We start from the raw sequence: 20,772 nt of genomic DNA, 5'->3' as shown, positions 1-20,772 counted from the left end.
CTGAAAGTGTGAAATGCCTCCTTTGAACTGTATTGTATTTGTGGCCTTTCATGCCTACATGCTCATCACTCATGGACTGTTACCAAGTAGTAATGGTGGTGAATTTCAGACATAGGGAAGTGTGTGTGTGTGTGTGTGTGTGTGTGTGTGTTTTAGATACAAACCCACCCAGTCTGACAATCTCAGGGATATTAACCTCTGAATTCCCTCTGAATTTTGGCACCAGTCCTCCAGCAGTGGGAGCCTTCCTTACGGTTGGGCCTCATTCGGACATAACACAGAGCTGAGGGTCCAATGGACCTGCAGTTCTGATCTCCCACACTTACCTGCCCAAATTATGAGAGACTGCAGAGAGGAGGGGGAGCTGGCTGCTAGGCTTTGATTGATGGACAGCCACAACAGCCAATCAGGATAGAAAAAGGGAGGAGCTTCCTTCCCTCAACTCCAGGGGAGGCTGCCTCTATGACTGATGGACAGCCACAACAGATAGAGAAAGGGAGGAGCTTCCTTCCCTCAACTCCAACTGCCTCTATTACTGAATTCAGACGTAACGGAAGCAGCCACAAACCGGAGGTCCGAGCAGTGAACCTCACTTCAAACCACGGGAATTGTAGTTTGGTGAGTGAACCCTGGGGTCGAGTTTGGGTCTGAACTGTGGTTTCCTGCATTTTGACATTCAGGTTTGGGGACTTCTGGCTGCTCTGCCTCCGGTTCCCATCCCTGTTATGTCAGACTCTGGCCATGGTTTCTTTCCTCTCCCTTCCCCACTGTATAGGTTGCAAGGTGGGGAACAGAAAAGAGGCAGCAGTGGTGAAAGCCAAGGGCTCGGGGTCAAACTACAAGTTATGGTAATAAGTGTTTAATTCTAATATAACCCTGAGTGTGGATAGCTCTCTGTAATGGGGAATGCATTGAATTATTTTTCAGCCTGGTGCGTTGCTGTAGGGGAGAGTCTGAATGAGGAGAAAGGAGAATATCTTGAGAAAGAGTGAGATTAAGAAGAAGAGTTTGGAACAAGAAGAGAAAGAGCAGAGACTGCACAGATGAAAAGGGGACGAGAACAGCGACTTTCTGTGCTTTAGCATCATTCACTCAGCCACAGAGTCAGCACCAGGAGCCATGGAGGCTGGGGCCTAAGGACTGCAGAGAAATTTGAGGCGTGGCTGTTCCATCTGCCCTATATGGATGATTACAGCACTTTTGAGACTCCTGTGGTCTCTCTGTGCTCCTGCTGTGGGCGATTAAAGGTCCAGGAGCAGACCAGTCAGAATATTAGCAGTACTAACCTGCCAACGTGCACTTAGCCTTTGCTATGGCTCTCCACCTTCATCTTCCAAAGAGAAAGAGAGTGCTGTGGGATAGACAATATATATCCGAAAACAGTACTTGCTGATGAAATGCTCATCTAGACTAATGGATTCCCCCTTCCCCACTAGCCTATATCCCTCATCCCCTAAAAAGCTGACTGCCTCACTCCCAGCACTTCCTTTTCCCTGGATTTCAAATCAAATTCCTGTAATTTCTTATTTATTTTAACTGATTGATTTGAACACCTGCTACTAGGGAGCAATTGTGCACTCACTTGAATGCTTCTGTCTTCTTTGTTAAAGTGCCTGCAGGTAGTTCACACATATATTCTGGGTTTGATGTGGTCATTGGGTCCAAATGGGTTTGCAGTGGCCTATCCAGTTAGTCCTTTTCTGCACCATAAGGAGACATTTACATGTCTAGGGCAGCTTTCCAATTCCATGCCCTTCCTGACCATGGGCTCATCACCACACATGTTTTATTCTATTTTTAAAGACATCCACATTCAGTGCCATGATAAGAGGAGGGGGCGCACCCAGCCAGCACTTGGTGTTGTCAGGGACCAGCCAGCCCCAGGATACTTCTGGTGAAATTCCATATTCTTATTGCTCAGATACTCAGATCCTGTTCTCTACAACTAGTAAGCTCAGAAGGTGTTTCAAGAACCTGGTGACTCTACAGAGTCCTGTACACTGTGCCAAGTTATTCCAACTGGGCACAGTGTTCACCCTGACCTGTGAGTCCCTATTTCTCCTACAGTCTGCAGAAACAAATGCTGTACCCGGGGAGAATTTCTCCCCTGGTGATTTGGAATGCAGTGTACAGTGTTTGTCTCAAGAGACAACTGCTGTACCTGGGGGAGAACCAGGTGGCGTGGCCAGAAGGTGCACTGGTTCAAGGGCAGGAGTAGCTAGCACATACCTGCTCTCCTGTTCCTAGGTACACTATACCCAGTTTGAATAACGTACAAACATGGCGGTCCTGTTCAGTCAACGGCAGCTGGCCAGAGTCACCAGTCTCTGGCTCTCTCCTCTTCCACCAGCAATGTTGGTTCGCTGGATGTACCCAACATATCCTATGAATTCTCAAAGTATTGTTTTAAGCCAAACAATGCATAACAAACAAAGATGAAATAATAAAAGGCAAACTTAAAATACAGGCAGCAGAAGGAAAGGATTGACAAAAATCACCCCATCCCATTGCGTAAGAAACATTATTCCACAAACATGACATTAGTCTGGATGTCGACAGCTAAATGGAACCACCATTGTCAGAGACAGTATACCTCTGATAACCAGATGATGTTGGGGGAAGAAAGCACCACAGGATGGCTATCTCCATCTTGCTTCATGTGTAAGCCTTTCAGGAGCAACTGATTGGCCACTTGGTTAGAGAAAGAGTGCTGGATGATTTGGTGTAAGATGTTCCATGTTTGTTTTAATAGAGGATATTAATTACATACTATATGCACTGTTTGTCTTTTTTAGTGAGTACTGTTGCTAGGCTCTGGTGTGGTAGGTTTGTAATTCTGCTGCATCTCTACTCTGGGATCTCTACTTCCAAAAGAAGTACTGTGCCACTCTGAGTGGTACTTTGGAGTTCTGTACAAACATTCCTTTTTTCTTTATTTCTCATGGCATGCTAGTGATTGTCTTATGGGTTGCTGGTGTTTGGCAGTACAAAGTTTGACTTTGATCAAGCTAGATGCATATGTCCATGGAAGCAGGCTTCCGTGACAATAGCACCAACTGGATCAGGAACCACACAAAACATCGGGAGCTGTACATGGCCTGAACCCATCCAGCATAGGTTTCTGAGCAGGCCACGTTGGAAAGAAAAGAGAATGGATTCATGTCACTGCCCCCTTCCCCTTTCCACATTACCCCTGCTAACTGGGCAAAGAGGCACCTTTTACCGTGGTGATTCTCTTTATTTAGCAGGGGGAGAGTAACTGGCCCTATCCACCCCCAGCACAGTACTTCCAGTGACTGTTGCTGGTGTGTGTCTTATGTTTCTTTTTAGAATGTGAGCCCTTTGGGGACAGGGAGCCATCTTATTTGTTATTTCTCTTTGTAAACCGCCCTGAGCCATTTTTGGAAGGGCGGTATAGAAATCGAATTATTATTATTAATTATTATTATTATTATTATTATTATTATCAATGCTATCACCAATGATATCACAGGAGCCAACATGCCAGTGGCCACTGTGCTCACATACAGTTAGATCAGGGCACAGGGCCGCCCAGAGGATTTATGGGGCCTGGGGCAGGTGTGTTATTGGAGTCCCTCTAAAAGAACTCATGCTTGTGGAATTTTCTGCCACAAGAGGTGGTGACAGCCAACAACCTGGATGGCTTTCAGGGGGGTTTGGATAACTTCGTGGAGGAGAGGTCTATCAATGGCTACTAGTTGGAGGGCTGTGGGCCACCTCCAGCCTCAAAGGCAGGATGCCTCTGAGTACCAGTTGCAGGGGAGTAACAACAGGAGAGAGAGCATGTCCTCAGCTCCTGCCTGTGGGCTTCCAGCGGCATCTGGTGGGCCACTGTGTGAAACAGGATGCTGGACTAGATGGGCCTTGGGCCTGATCCAGCAGGGCTGTTCTTATGTTCTTTTGTAAAGTCGGGGTGGCATATGCAAGAATTTTTCCATGGATGATCCACATGTGAGAATTCTTTCATGTAGCTCCTCGTCCAGTGTATCAGTGTCTTGGGCCCCCACAAAGGTACCCCCTCCCCCTGGGCACCGCTTGCTGCCTCCTTCACCCAGCCAGCCAACGAAGCACTCTCTGGCTGGGAGCGCAAGGCACACCCTTCTCCTGCCCAGCTGGTGCTTTGTTCCAGTGCTGCTGTCTGTCTGAGGCCTCTCTCTCTTCCAGCAAGGTGGAGAAAGAAAACCCCAGCCAGTCAGCACAGAAACAAAGCGTTGACTGGGGGAAGCTTGGAAGAAGAGCCAAGCAACCCCTCTTCCTGGTAGTAGCCATACCCTGGCATCAACGTCAGATGCAGGGGTGAGGCCACGATCAGGAAAGAGTCCGCTCAGCCCCACGCCTGATTCTCACCAGTCAGTGCTTTGTTGGAATGAAACGAGGTGGAGGCGTGCAGCTATAATTGAGCGGATGGGTTCAACGAACCTGCTCCACCAGCTCCTGAGGGCCTATTTTCTTCATGATCCCTGGGGCTGCCAGGGAGAGGGGCAAACACAAGCCTCCTCTCCCCTGGCTATGCCCCTGGGCAGGAGCTTGTCCCAGCCACCAGTGAGCTTCCTGTGCCCCTGCAGTTTATCATGGTCTGGTTGGGATCTACATTTTTCACTTCAGTGTCTTCTTATACTCTTGATAAACATTTCCCTTTTTTTAAATAATTAATAATAATAATAATAATAATAATAATAATAATAATAATAATAATAATAATAATAAAGGAAATTTTAAACAAAACACCAAGAATTCTGTTGAACAATGTGGCAGGGCTGTGCCAGAGATTAATGGTATGCATAGGGACTGAGGAAGGGGCCCTTTGATTTGTGGAAGCCTGGGGCAGATTGCCCCAGGCCCCCACCCCCAGCAGCTAACTGCTGACTCAATACGTGTTTTGCAGAATACTATATTGGTTTGATTCCTTGTTCTTGCTGTTGAGAACAGCCCTGAGTAATTGGTAGTGATGGCATAGAACTGCTTAAATGTAAACAAATGAACAAACAATCCTCCAAATGTGAATCCGTTCTAATATTGGTGATGGCCCCATAAAGAATGTTACTCTGATGCCCTTATTAAAGCATGCTATTAGCTTGTTTAGCCATGACCTGCCTGCAGACCCATTCCAGTGGCTAATGAGTCAATAATGCCAATTAAATGATTTTTCCTGTTTAAAAAGTGGTATAAACTAATATCAAACAAGACAGCTACATGCTACAGGAATTTAATTATCCAAAGTTTCAGTAAATCTGTCAAGTTAACTAGTTCAACATGAAATCTCTGACAAGATAATACTGGCTAAAAAGCAATTTTCTTTCCATATTTTTTAATAATTACAGTGACCGTCCATTATGAGGCCTGACATCACCTACTTTCAACGGGAAGCTTCGGTTGATGTGAGTACTAATTGCCAGGGCAGTGAGAATAATAAGAGTGGGGCCGCAGAAATTATCAGCAATGTTGCATCTAACATGGTGCTTTCAGTGCACCAAAATAGTCACAATACAATGTATGAAGACGGCAAAGATTAACCATCTAGCTGACAATGTGAGAGGCTGATATTCAACTGTGATGTCTCTTTTGACATCCCAAAAGAGACATCCCCTCTTCTTGGGAGTCTACTTACCAGGGACTTTTACACACAACAGGCTTTACCATGAGTATACTGGGAGGCTTTATTGCAAACTCAATAGTTGTCCCCCAAAATCAACAAAAATAGTGGATTTTTTTACTCCGATATAAAGCAGGCTACACTCTAACGTGCAGTGAAAAACCTGAATTGTGTGTGAACTGCTCCCCAATAATTTGCAGGGACTTCGTGGTAAATCTGGCTATGTGAATGCACCCCCTCCATTCTAGAGGAGATGAGAGTTAAAAGGCTTTAAAAGCCCAGTGTGAAACACTGTTAATAGACCTATCAAAAGGATCATATTGTAAACTCTCCAACATCCCAAAATCAGCACTGCTTAGGGCTTGTTTGCACTTCACTATTTAAAGAAAGTATGTATTCATTGGTTTTATAATAGCAAACAGCTATCATAGTTTACTTTTAAATTCACATATACAAAATGCTTGGGCATGATATACACAATAGCAATAGCAATAGCAATAGCACTTACATTTGTATACCGCTCTATAGCCGGAGCTCTCTAAGCGGTTTACAATGATTTAGCATATTGCCCCCAACATTCTGGGTACTCATTTTGCCGACCTCGGAAGGATGGAAGGCTGAGTCAGCCTTGAGCCCCTGGTCAGGATCGAACTTGTAACCTTCTGGTTACAGGGCGGCAGTTTTACCACTGCGCCACCAGGGGCCTGTGCCACAAGACACAATAATTAGTATAAAACAGTTATTAAAACAAATTGTTAACATTATTAAAATTAATTCTAATTAAAAGCCTGCGAGAAACATATTGGGAGCCAGTGCAGTTCTTTCAAAACCGGAGTTATATGGTCCCTTCGTGTTGTTCCAGAAACCAATTTGGCTGCCGTATTCTGTACCAATTGTAGTTTCCAGTCTACGTAAAAAAGCTGATCGATCCAGAGACCAACTGGGATAGGCCCACAGTTATCATGGCCGCTATGAAGTTTTGAGCTGCTCCCGTCAATCCGGTCCCAAAATGAACATTAAAGTCCACCAGCAACAACAGCCTAGGCCACTCCAGTGCCAACTCAGCAGCTAGGTCCATCAGCTCAGTTAGGGACTCCACTGGGCAGCGGGCTGATCGGTACACCAGCAGAGGTCCCAGTCTATCCCTGTTCCCGAGACTTAGTTACACACATTCAATATGGGCCAAATCCCTGACAGGGATCCTGGTAAGGGAGATGGTATTCTTATAGACCACAGCCACCTCAGCTCCCCCCCCCCCGCCACATCCTCTCACCTGCTCCCAGGATGGAAAAAAGGGCAGGGTATAAATATAATATTTATGTGTTTCATAAAAATATATCTTTCATTAAAATATCCATTGTTCATCAATTGTGAACAGTCAGTGTACTTTTAAATGGGCCCCAATCAAAATAAAAATTGATTCTTCCATCTCATCAAAACAGAAGTGCAAACCTGATCCTTTCTTGAGTGCTACTTGCCTGTTGGGGTTCCTTACCCAGACACTTCAGCACAAACCATTCACAAATGACAGCATGGGACTTTTATTTTTCCATTTAAACCTGGATACCTTCTAGGCTGGAATTTAAAAAGCAATGTGTGAATTGGCTCTTAGAATTCTGCAGAACTTGTTATTTGAAGCATACATCTTTTGTACATCTTTTTTCCCCATTACATTTTTCTTTTGTTGAACATCCCATCTAAGGAAGAGTTCTGATAAATTCAAAAGCTTGCACAGCCCAGTGTGAATGTGGTTAATCTTAGTAAAATGTATTTTATTTGTCCTTGTTTGGATTTCCCCCCTAATGAATCAGAATAACTACCTTTTTTTTATCCACACAGACCAATTTCATGGTGCTTCTAATTAAGTAAGTGTGTTAATCACTTTTATAGCCAGGACATCATTTACAGGTAAAGATATAGATTTGTGCCAGCTTTGAAATCCAGGTGTCTCCCTTCCCCTATAGGACCATGTTTTTGTTGACTAATCCTGACCCACAAATGCTCCCATGGACATCCATGGATAATTAATAACATTTTGCAAACTTACTGCAAATGTTCTACATGCATGTCTGTGTATTCAGATACATAAATGCACATAGGAGGGAGTTGATAAATAGAGGATAAGGGATAATGAAGCTTCTAGGTCCTTTGAGGATGTTTGTATGTGACCATCTGCTGCTATTCTTTGCTCACACTTATTTCCTGCATCAGAGCCAAGTTTAGGAGGTATGGAAAAGGACCCATATCTTAGCACTGGTACTTCCGCCACTAGTCTGCCCCCACCATTTGTTGTAGGGAGGGAATTTCAGTGATTCCAACTATAACAGCGCAAGCATGTGTGAGAAGAATGGAGTCAGTTAAGAATATCTTGAGACAGACATTTCAGGTCCAAAAAGGTTGAAAAGGTTCTTAAGGAAGTTACATACTTGGATAGAGAGCCTTTGTCCCTGAGCTTTATGTCTTCATATTCAAGAGCAGAAAAAGGAGAGAAGAAAGGCAAAACAAAACAGGAAGAGGAGGAGGAGACTGGAGAGTATTGGTCTACCAATCAGAAGCCAGAGCAGAGAGAGACAAGAAGAATGGGGAAGCAAAAAGGAAGGCTCTTGTTTACTACCTCTGTTCCCAATGCCTCTAGTGGTCAATAGGATAGAAGGGTCGATGCTCCTGGAGCTGCATGCATCTCCAACACCTTTTGGAATATGTGTACTCTGTCTATCAAAGCCGAATCCCTTTGAGCACAACCCGTGTTACTGCAGTATGTTATAGAAGTTATCAGGAGGTGGGATGTTCTCATGGTCACTGCAATTTAACATAGGGTTTCCTCCTTAGGCAGAGAGGTAAGGCAGTAAACTATCAGCCATTTTCTTCACTGGCTCCGATGAGCAGAGAAATCAACACAAGTCAGCTTCCAAGTTACAAATTAAGCTTTCAGGGAAAGACATTATTAACTAATGTACAGAGCATTCAGTCAATGTTTAGATTCCTAGTGAGGTGGCAACTTGTGAGCTAACTCAAACATACTTTATCAGACCCTTTATCAGACCTTGAGTTCTGGCTCAGAAAAAAAGCTTCAGGTTCTTGAGCAACAAGCTTGCCCAGTGCATTCTGCTAACCAGCATCTGTACATATTTACTCAAGAATGTGATGAAAGAGCTCCTAGCTCTTTCGTGAAAAGATTGACATGGGGGAGTCGTTCAGTGGTCACGTTGTGTTTCCCATACATGAAATCACAGGAATAGAGAATTGGAAGGGGCCTTGTAGGCCAGCTAGTCCAACCCCTTGCTCAGGGCAGGATATCCAGTGGTAGAGCAACTCCAAGTGGCTGCCCAGGCTCTGCTTGAAGGTCTTAAGTGAAGAAAAGTCCATCATACCCTCAATAGTTGGTTCCATTATCAAACTGATCTGCCCATTAAGTTTTGACTCATGTTCCACTGAAATCTCCCCCTCCTGTAACTTCACCTAGTCCTGCCCTGAAAAGTCTTTGCCTTCTTCTATGTGACAGATCTTTGCGTATTTGAAGAATGCTGCCATGTCCCCCTTCAGTTCTCTCTAGTATAAACTTATTCAGTTCCTTCAACTGTTCTTCAAAGAGCTTGTTTTCCAGACCCCTGACTACCCTGATTGCCCTCATCTGAACCCATTACAGTTTGTCTATGTCCTTCTTAAAGTGCAGAAGCCAGAAATTGGCACAGTATTCCAGATGAGGTCTGCCTAATGTGGAATAATACAGAACCATCAATTATCATGACTTAGAAATGACAGTACTATTTATGCCACCTAAAATTGCATTAGCCTTTTTTGTTGCTGCATCACACTGCTAGCTCATATTCAGCTTGTGATCATATGCAATCCCAAGAAGTTTTTCAGAAGTTTTACTGCCAAGACCATCCTGTACCTCAGCATTTGATTTTTTGGGGGTCCATTTCACATTTGGCTCTGTTGAATTCATTTTGTTAGTTTCAGCGCTCCTATCAAGGTCATTTTGAACGTTATTCTTGTGTTTTGTAATTTTCACTATTCCTCCCAGTTTTGTGATGTACGATTCTGCAGATGTATGAAGGATTCCCTTCACTCCTTCATCTAAGTCACTGCTAAAGATATTGAAGATCACCAGGCCAGGACAAAGTCCCGTGGCATCTCACTCAGAATACTTGCCCAGAGAGCCAAGTTTGGGGTAGTATAGAAATATTTTAAATTAAATAAATACATAAATAAATAAAACCTCCCTCCATTTGAATGAGAAGCCATGAGCATTCTTTAGGTCTGGTTTTCCAACTAGTTGTGAATGTACCTGATGTGAATCTACTATCATCTAGCTCTCATTTGCCAGGATGCTAACCAAAATATCAAGGGGAACTTGTCAGATACTTTCAGAAACCATGACAGGTTATATCCACAGCATCTCCACAATCCACTAAGTGAGGAACTTGTTCAAAAATGAGATAAGATTAGACTGGCAGTATTTATTATTGACAAATCTGTAGCAACTTCTCTTCACCACCACATAGTTGGCAAGATGCTTGCACATTAGTTGCCTCATAGTTTCTTATGCCACTTTGGGCACCCGTGCCATAGGTTGCTGATGCCTGCCCTAGGCCGTGAGAGTATGCCACCTCCTTTAAGAAGCTGCTTAAGTGTGACTCCCGCAGGCTGCAGCCCATACCACCTACTCTGGTATTGAAGTCAGACTGGCTGGTCTGTGTGTCTGTCTGGTCTGTGTGTCTGCCTTTCATAAGGAAATGTAGTAAGGGATGTCTTACTTCAGGGGCGGGGCATCGGCACCCTTTCACAAAAGTGTGTCAAGTCTTCAGGGGTGGCTCAAGGAGATGTGCTACTCAAAGCAAAGCTGGTAACCCCACCTCACTAGCCCCACCCCCCAGCCTCAGCAGATTGTGGCACTGCCCCCCTCCCTCCCGCATCACTGGCCATGACCCCAGCCCTGCACTGATCACTGCCTCTCTTCTTCCCAGTGGCATTTGGCTCTGTTCTCCAGCCAGCATCAAGCACCATCGGCTGGTTTGTCTCCCTGTCCTTGAGCGAACTTGTGCTTTGTCTCCTCTTTTCCGGGAGCAGAGGAAGCACAGAAGTTAGTTGCTGGAGGCAGGGGCATAGCGAGGGGAGAGGGGGCCCATGTTCACCACTCTCCCCATCAGCCCCTCAGAGTGACGGAGATAATGAAGAACATAGGGAGGGGTGGAGCTGAGGAGCCCTCAGGAGCTGCAGGGTCCGGGTTCTTTGAACCCTTCTGCTCAATTATAGCGACACCCCTGGCTGCACCCATGTGAGGAAGGCCAGCCACTACAATACCTGCTGCTTGTTTCTGGCTGATGTGTCACTGCTTGCTTTAGCAGGCAGCAAACATCCAGGACCAGTGGTGGGGGTCTCTCTGGCTGTGCTGGGGGGTCTGGCTCCATCTCACATGCAAATGTTCATTTTTCCAGAGCATGTGCATTCAAGAGAGAGCCATTCAGCCAGCACAATCCGCATGACTGCTGCAGCTGATTCTGGATGTCCACTGCCTGCTACAGCAGATAGTGACAAGCCAGCTGGAGATAGGCAGCCAGCATCGTAGTGGCTGGTCTTCTTAGTAGTAGTGCGAGTGCTGCTCAGAATCATTTTGCATACCACTTTTGGCACCCATGCCATAGGTTGCTGGCGCCTGCCCTAGGCTATGAGAATATGCCACCTCCTTGAGAGAAGCTAATGAAATATGACTCCCCCAGGCTGTATCCCAATTCCACCTTTTCCCTGTTTATGGAAGAACAGATCATTTTGGGTTGTTCTGATCCACCGTTGCATTTCTAGCCATACCAGTATTACACACCCTTTTAACCAACGAAGCTGTGTGGAGAGTGACAGCATAACCAGGGGGGCAATCATGTGTGATCAGTTCAATTTTTATGACTGTTGTGCCCCTGCAGTAACAAATGAATTGGGTCCTTGTGCAGAGCCTTTCTACCGAGTAGCCATCTGCTAAACATCTGGGGATGAAAGAAGCTCTTCAGAAGGCTTGTCTTCCAGGCTGTCTTGGTCTCCTGAACCTCTCATTTTGGAAATCAGGCATTGAATGGAAGTAAATGATTTTGAACAGGAGAGCAGACTAAAGTACTCTGATCTGTTCTTTTTTATCAGTTGCCCAAGCCTTCCTCAAAGCAATGAGGCAGAGCAAGAACAGAGAAAAAGAAGCATGCTTCAAATCCATCATCAAATATGAACAAGACAGGATTGTAATATCTCCACAGAGGAAAATATTTCAATTTATTTAGGGAGTCTTTCGACTGCCTGCAAAACTCTGCATTTTAGGAAACCAAGAATTATTGTAGCTGTAAGTTGCAACATAACATCTAAATGCCAGAAGGAAAATATAAGAGAGAAATTTACTTTAGGAACGAGATAGTACTCTGGTCTTCCTTCTGTGAAAACTTTGATATGGTTTACGTTCTGCTCAGAATAAAGGTTGTGGCACTGCAGAAATCAAATCATTAGCATATTTCTGTATTGAAAATATTTGTATCTCACCTGGCCAGCTTTTTAACAGAATGTTATGGGGGGAAAGTGATGAGGAAGAAATGGTGAAACAGCTGTGTGCTTTTTCTAACTTGTTCCGTTTTCAGTAGAGATATGTAGAACTGTAGGGCTGTTGAGTGCTCTGTGCCACTTTGAGGCAAGAAGACCTCAAACCAACTCTGACATATATTCTGCCGTCTCAACTTTAGACATACAAGAAATAAAGACTCTAGAAAAGAACATCAAGGAACGGTTCCTTCTGTTTTAGCCCTTCCAGCTGCTGCTGTAATCAGATGCGGGCATCTTCACTAAGCTTGAATCAACTTTTCTTCTTTCTCCAGCTGTTTAGTATGAATTGGTGAGGGTGTCTGAGGCAATTATTTATTTGTTTGTTCCATTTATAGATGGGTGTGGGCTTGTCATAGAGCTTTGGAGTTAGAAACCTTTTAATGGTCATTGTCTTTATACACTTATTTTTAGAATCAGTCTAAAAATTTCCATGAGTTCCATCCACGTAGTTCACAGAAAGGTTGTACAACAGTTCAGAATATTGGCGAGTTCAAATGACATGTAAAAATCTGAATCTCCAGTTCCTAGAGTCAAAGATGCCATAAAATCAAGGAAGCCATAAAAGAGAAGAAGACTTCCTTCCGAAACTGGAAGGCCTTCCCAAATGAAGAGAACAGAAAGGAACACAAACTCTGGCAAAAGAAATTCAAGGTGACAATAAGGGAGGCAAAAAGAGAGTTTGAGGAACATTTAGCTGAAAGCTTCAAGGGGAATAACAAACACTTCTTTAAATACATCAGAAGCAGGAAACCAGCCAGGGAGGTGGTTGGGCTGTTAGACAATGAGGGAGTGAAAGGGATTATTAAGGAGGATATGGAGGTTTCAGAGAAGCTCAATGAGTTCTTTGCGTCCATCTTCACAGCAGAGGATACTGAGCATATACCTGTTCCAGAACCAGGCTTTTCAGGGATGAAGGCTAAAGAACTGAGATAGAAGTGACAAGAGTTGATGTTCTAAACTGTCTGGAAAAATTGAAAACTAGCAAATTGACAGGGCCAGATGGCATCCATCCAAGAGTCCTCCAAGAACTCAAATGTGAAATTGCTGACCTCTTTACAAAAATATATAACTTATCCCTACAATCAGGGTCTGTACCAGAGGACTGGAAAGTAGCAAATGTAACAGCGATTTTCAAAAAGGGATCCAGGGGCGATCCGTGAAATTATAGGCCGGTTGGCTTAACGTCTGCTCCAGGCAAATTGATGGAAAGCATTCTCAAGGATAAAACTGTAAAGCACATAGAAGAACAGACTCTGCTGGGGGATAACCAGCATGGCTTCTGCAAAGGTAAATCTTGCCTCACGAACCTTTTGGAGTTCTTTGAGAGTGTCAACAAGTGTGTGGATAAAGGTGATCCAGTTGACATAGTATATCTGGACTTCCAAAAAGCTTTCGACAAAGTTCCATATCAAAGACTCTTGAGAAAACTTAGTCATGGGATAAGGGGACAAGTACATGTGTGGTTGAAGGACAGGAAACAGAGGGTAGGTACATATGAAGAGTTTTCACAATGGAGGGAAATAAGATGTGGGGTCCCCCAGGGATTTGTACACAGACCAGTGCTTTTTAATTTATCCATAAATGATTTAGAAGTTGGGGCAAGCAGAGAAGTGGCCAAATTTGCAGATGATACCAAACTATTTAGGGTAGTGAAATCCAAATCATATTGTGAGGAGCTCCAAAAGGATCTTGCCAAACTGGGTTAGTGGGCAACAAAATGGCAAATGCGCTTCAGTGTTGGCAAGTGTAAAGTGATGCACTTTGGGACGAAAACCCCCAACTTCAAGTATATGCTGATGGGATCTGAGCTCTCAGTGTCTTACCAGGAGAGGGATCTTGGGGTCGTGGTGGACAGCTCGTTGAAAGTGTCGACTCAATGTGTGGCAGCTGTGAAAAAGGCCAATTCCATGCTAGGGATCATTAGGAAGGGGATTGAAAATAAAACTGCTAATATTATAATGCCCTTATACAAAACTGTGGTGCAGCCACACTTTATTTTTTTTACATTTTATATCCCACTCTTCCTCCAAGGAGCCACTTCCACTTCCACTTGGAGTACTGTGTACAGTTCTGGTCACCACATCTAAAGAAGGACATTGTAGAACTGGAAAAGGTGCAGAAGAGGGCAACCAAGATGATCAGGAGACAAGAGCACTTTCCTTCCTAGAGCACCTACAGGTCCATTAGAGATAAGCCCTTAATGATTAATAATTCTAGGGGTCTCGTTAGGGAATGTTTGATTTTTATTTTATTTTTTGGCAGATGTGTTCACCTCTGTCACCCACCAGGTTGCTATCTTTACCTTCTTATCCATGAAAACGAGGATAATTTTTTACCACCAGTAGGCATTGTCCTAAACTATCATTTCTGTTTCATTAGGATGATTATCTTGTGGTACCGTATTTTACGGAGTATAAGACACACTTTTTTCCTTGAAAAACAACCGCCCAAATTCAGGTGCGTCTTGTACTCCAGGGAGAAGTTGGAAGTTGGGCTTGTCGGGAAAGAGGGGGGAGGAGGAGGAGGAAGGGCATGCAGGGAGGATTCGCTTCCCACCTCCCTTCTTCTCTTGCCATCCAGGAGCGTCCTAGTCAGCCTGCCCGCCGCCCCCTTCCCCAGGCTCCCTCCCGTTGCCGCACTGATGCTTCTGCAGTGAGGGAAGCTGCTGCCCGCCGGCGGCCGCGATGAAGAACAACAACCAGTGGCCGCCGCCGCCATGGGTCACCAACGTGGTCTCGCTGCTGCTCACCCCGCAAGAGAACGAAAGCAAGAGGACAGAGCGGGCGCGGTGTAAGGGCTTGGAGGGGAGATGGAGGCGAGGGGAGATGGAGGCGAGAGGAGAAGGAAAGCTCAGAGAAGGAAAGCTCAGAGAAGGAAAGAAGGAAAGCTCAGAGAAGGAAAACTCAAAGGGAAAGCTCAGAAAAGGAAAGCTCAGAGAAGGAAAACTCTCAAAAACTGGATTAAATTTAAGGTGCGTCGTATAGTCCGTAGCGTCTTATAGTCCGTAAAATACGGTATATGGTGATTGTGGTATGTATATAGTGATTGTGGTATGCACTTTTCCTTTTATTTATCTATCTATTATATTTTTATACTGCCTGGTATGTACATCTCTAGGCGGTGTACTAAAATCAAAATATTTAAAAGTCAGCACAGATTAAAATACATGACACAATAAAACACTAGCATAAAACAGTTATTAAAACAAATTATTAAAATTATTAAAATTAATTCTATTTAAAAGCCTGCGAGAACAGGATAGTCTTGAGTGTCTTTCTGAAAACAAATAGAGAAGGAGATGCTCTTATTTCAGCACGGATCATATTCCAAAGCGCTGGGGCAGCCAAAGAGAAAGCCTGATCCTGAGTTGCCACCAGATGAGCTGGTGGCAACCATAACCTGACCTGTCCAGAAGATTGTAACAGGTATCACAGTTCATGACAAAGGAGGCGCTCTCTTAAATAGCCTGGACCCAATCGGTTAAGGGCTTTATAGGTGATAACCAGCAATTTGTATTTCCCCCTGGAAACATATCGGCAGCCAGTGCAATTTTTTCAAAACTGGTGTTATATGGTCCCTTCGTGTTGTCCCAGAAACCAATCTGGCTGCCGCATTCTGTACCAATTGTAGTTTCTGGACTATGTACAAAGGCAGTCCCACGTAAAGCGCAATGCAGTAGTCAAGCCTGGAGGTTACCAGCATATGTACCACTGTTTTAAGGTCATTTACCTCCAGAAATGGATGTAGCTGTCATTTCAACCGAAGCTGATAAAAAGCGCTCCTGGCTTTTTATCAGCTGAGAAACCAGGGAGAGCTTTGGGTTATAACCTGCGGTTACAACAATAAAGTTATGACTGATGTTCTGAAGTCAGCTGTGTGCCTGCTTATTTCAAAAATGAATACTACAAATAATAAATAACAAGAAAGAACTCTGAGCCAGAGTGGTACAGTGGTTAGTGTGCTAGACTAGACTGGGGAAATCCTAGTTTCATTCAGCCATGAAACTCACTGGGTGACTCTGGGACATTCTGAAGTTAGAAGGTGTTACGAGAACAGCCTGTCTGGAGGCTACAAGCAGCACTCCTCTACATGGTTTGGAACTGTAGGCTTGCAGTTCCATCTTGGCTACCTGGGCTTGGAGGACTGCAAGCCCTCCACATGCCCAAAATATTTTGCAATACAGAGAAGGGTGCTGGCTGAGTAATGTGAGTTATGGAGGACTATTTCTCAAAAGAGTCCTCTTCTTGTTGGTGCACCACTCAATGGTCTGCTCCTTCTTTGGACCCACCATCTGTGTGTACTTTGGCTCTTGCAATTTCATATACCATGTCCATTGCTCCCAGCTCCCGATTTGGGCCTATCTCTTGATCCAAACCACGCGTCATGCTTGGCTGCCTAAGAGTACTGAGCTCCTCTGGATTTTCCCTGGAACCAGCTGCTTCCCTAATTCCCTGGCTTGCGAGTAGCACACTTGCCTCTTCTCTACCCTGCCCTTCTGCTTGGCCCCTGGGAAGGAAGACCCCAACATTCCTCATCCTGCAAGGGTGACAGACACACCGACTGAATTGGAAGAAGGTATTACTCATAATCTCTTTCTCTCCCCTTCCTCCTAAATCTAAACTCTGCACCCCAGGTCCTTTCTCTCTGGCAAGCCTTAAGCTGATTTAATGGAAATTTGGTCCTTTAAGCTAAAAAACGCCTCTTTGTGAGTCTCTGATTTACATTACTAGTTAAGTTTCATTGCCTTTTATCAATTGCCTAACTATTTTTCATTTCCTGTACCCCAATAATCCTTCCAACAGAATCCATTCCTTCTCTACATACACCACACTCACACGGAAATCCACTTCTGCAATTATTTGGAAAGCCTTTTGGACTCAGAAATCCATGCATATGCCCTAAAATAACTTTCTGGCTTCTTATGGCAGTTTCCAATCTAATTAGTCCAGTCTTACAGTTTGCTGTTACTTCCAATGTTTAATGGCATGTCATTTTGGGAACAGGCCATAATGCTTTGCATACAGATCAAATTAGAGAACAAGGGAGAGAAAGCACAGGTTTCATTCCTCCCCTCCTGAACAGGATGCTAGCAAAATATCAGACTTACCTACAGACAGACAGACAAACAGCCAGCCAGCCTGCCTGCTCTCTAACCAAAATGGTGATTGGATTCTTCTAAAAGAAAAAAGACTTTCCATCCTCTGGGCACTCTGATTGGCTGCCTGAGTCAATCAGCCTAGTCCCTCTCTGACTGGTCTATCCTATAGGGTGGTCCTAGGACCGCCCACTTTGCAAAAACAAAAGTGAGCATGCTCATTGGCTCCTGCCTTCATATTAATGTTTTAAATGATCTGGGGCTTTTCATTTGTTCTGTACTACTGTCGCCCACCCTCGCAACTTTGAATGACACAACCAATGGGTTTGAATGACACAACCAATGTCTGATTATTCCCACTCCCTACCAAAAGCTGAGCTCATCACCAAACTGAACCCACCCTAATTTACTCTACATGATTTTTAAAAACTTATAAATGACTTATGTGCCTTCATTTGGGGAAAAAATGTTTATTAAGTGCGCCAATGAAATCCCAAGTAATTTTCAAGTGGTCTGCAAAAATAAATAAAATAAAATAAAATTAAAATAAAATTGAGAATCTCTTCTCTGTGCCCTACAAGGTGTAGCAGTTTTGCATTTTTAATGGGATTTTACTGTTCTTTCAGTGACTGTTGTATTTGTTTTGTTTTGATCTTTTTGTGTCCCATGTATGAATGCCTATGTTGAAATTCATCACAAGTAAAATACACAAACAAGCAAATAATTGTCCCAATGCTCATAACAATTAATTATGGATAACTGAAGAGAGAAGAAAAGTTATTTCCAACTATCTTTTAATTGTTAAGCTCTTCAGAGCATGGAGACTTTTCCTTTAATCATAGAGAATGTCACAGTGCCAACATTAAAGCACACAAGGAATGACCCAAAGTTAAAATATTTTTAAGTCCTATGGATTTCAGTGGGGGAAAGTTCAGCATATGCTTAATTCTCTCCCACTAAAACCAATGGGATTTAGACGTGCTTAAATTTAGCTTGTCCATGCCTGCAGATGTTTGTTATTTTTTTAGGACTGCTGAAGCTAATAATAAAATGATTTTGTGTAAGCATATGAATCCAGTAATTGGACCACTACACACCATCTTTGGAGAGTGACCCCCTAACAACGGCAGGATGAATAACATTTGCTAAGAAGATAGTGAGTTACCTGAAGCAACCTAGCCATTAAACAGAGAATGCACAAAGCGGAAGATTATGCTTGGCATTAATAACATGTTGACTGTGGTCATAATGTCCTCATTAAAACAGTGAAGGACTCTCTGATGATGGGGCCAAATCTATTTTAGAAGAAATCTGGTAACAGTTGAAAATATACATCTAGCAGTCTGATTTGGAAGGTTGTTAAATTCAGAACACTAGATTATTTCATTCATTGTTGTTACTGCTGTTTCTTCGGTCACCTGAATCAGGGTGAGTCAAAAGGCTGGAATAAGAAGCAGGTCCACATGAAATCATTGGTCCCTGGCAGCACTGAACTAGAGCACCTTCAGAATTGTACAAAATTGGTTTCCACAGCCCAGCTGCATTTTGTGCGAAGAGCTCAGCCAGGTGTGGAGTTCAAATCTGTGACCTTCATGTGTTCATGCAGCATAAACAACCACCAATTGTTCTGCTGAACAGAGCTCTTAGACTAAGAACAAAGGAGGCTCTTGGGCCATGTTACCTCCAATGGCAAAATGTGTGATTTTGTTAAAAATGTGTATTGTCTTATGTGATGCTCAGGGCTGATGCACACTTTATGGCAGGGAGCAAACAAAATGTGAAGCAGAACTGTGTGTCTTTAAACATAAAGTAAATGCATGACAGGAAGCTATAGCTGCTCTCTATATCTGAGGGCTGGATTTTGCTTTTCTTTTGTTTGGTCAAGGCAGATATTCATTGGTATCGTGGGTCATGATCTTGTGCTGTTCTTGGTCTCTCTAAATGTCGCTTGGCTTGATCATTTGGAAGTATAATGGACATTAATGGGCAATTGGCTCCTAATATCTGGAATGCAAGCCACACTCACTTGTAGGGAGCTATAACTGACTCACTTTATAGGGGCAATTCACACATTACAAGGCAGACATGCCTGCCACTGTGAACAACCAAAAATGTAAACAGAAGACAAGTCTCTGGGAACACAGAATGGAGAGAGATGAATCAGAGAACCAGAGTTCTCTGATACATCTCTCTCCATTCTGAGCTAGTCTCCTGAGCATTTATCACGTGTCCGTCTATATTTGCGGACAATTGTTTCTTCTTTACAGATCATGTACTTGGATATGAGATGGAGCTGGTGGAACGACTTGTTTAGCAAAGGCTCCAGATCGAGCCCCAGCACAGTACTTCCAGTGACTGTTGTTGGTGTCTATCTTATGTTTCTTTTAGATTGTGAGCCCTTTGGGGACAGGGATCCATCTTATTTATTTATTATTTCTCTATGTAAACCGCCCTGAGCCATTTTTGGAAGGGCGGTAGAGAAATTGAATTTATTATTATTATTATTATTATTATTAATTTACCATATTGATGCAAATTATGCTCAAAGGTGCCTTGGGCTACCCACCAGGCTTAATCAGGCTGGTTATGAATCATACATTAAAACCAAAGGAACCCAGCAAATCAGGAATGAAAACAAGCAACACATCAGCAAACAAGCTGAATAACAATCCAGATAATTTCAGACTAAACATGTAAAAAAGAAATAATGAAGGAAGATAACTAGTGACTGGGGTCTGGCTCCCGAACGGAGCCGCGCGGCCCCTTCGGGAGTTAAACTAAGGCTGATGCTGCTTTCTCAGCACAGCCAGGAGCAGCTCTTCACCGCAGGGAAGAACCGCTCCTAGCTGTGCTGCGAACGCAGCGGCAGCCTTAGTTTAGTTCCCAAAGGGGCCGTGCAGCCCCAGCTCGGGAGCTAAATTAGCACCCTTGCGTCTGATGTGACGCAGGGGGCGTGTCAGGGCTGTGAAGCATGGCCCCTGTTCGCCCAATTATAGCTCCGCCCCTGCACCATATCTTTTTTGTGCGTGGCCAAATGGTTATGGCCTCATCCCTGCAGAACGGTCCCTCTCTCTGAAATGCAGTTCCTGATCTGTGAGAAAAGGATTTTTTGAGCCCTGTTGCTAACAAATGGGTAGCTTGTTCTCACTCCTCACAGTAAATTACCGTTAAATGTACATTTGCAATGAGAGCGTAATAGAGCAGATATAATATTGAAAATGCTGATTTTTATCCTGCTGGAGTCACAATTTGCTTTGACATAAAAGGCCACATTTCCCCTTTGCAACTGGAAGAAAGCCATTGCAGCTGCTTACCCCTTCTATTAAAACGGCCAATATTTCCTTAATGAGATTGACATATAAATGACCACTGCCTCTCATTGTTTGCAAGGCACAGACTGCCCTCATGGAAACTGGACACCATTTAACTAATGCTTTTGTTACAAAACCTTTCATCCATTGCATCTGCTAATGTGTGATATGGCCTT

At 43.8% G+C, this 20,772-nt stretch overlaps 1 long non-coding RNA gene across 2 annotated transcripts; it reads left to right on the top strand.

Annotated features, from left to right (window-relative positions):
* The first annotated feature begins 402 nt into the window (after window positions 1-402).
* On the top strand, window positions 403-16,509 carry LOC128352489 (uncharacterized). Of its 2 annotated transcripts, XR_008320445.1 has the most exons (7): window positions 403-618; window positions 776-848; window positions 928-2,724; window positions 5,343-5,399; window positions 7,454-7,479; window positions 14,570-14,647; window positions 14,771-16,509. It is a non-coding gene; the product is annotated as an uncharacterized LOC128352489 (long non-coding RNA). The 2 variants fall into 2 exon arrangements; XR_008320444.1 differs by lacking the exon at window positions 776-848 and having other exon boundaries at window positions 406-618.
* Window positions 16,510-20,772: the final 4,263 nt, after the last annotated feature.

Source organism: Hemicordylus capensis, chromosome 3 (genome assembly GCF_027244095.1).
Source record: "Hemicordylus capensis ecotype Gifberg chromosome 3, rHemCap1.1.pri, whole genome shotgun sequence".
Classification (NCBI taxonomy): domain Eukaryota; kingdom Metazoa; phylum Chordata; class Lepidosauria; order Squamata; family Cordylidae; genus Hemicordylus; species Hemicordylus capensis.
The sequence above is the reverse complement of the archived record's forward strand: the minus strand, read 5'-3'. Positions and strand labels throughout refer to the sequence as shown.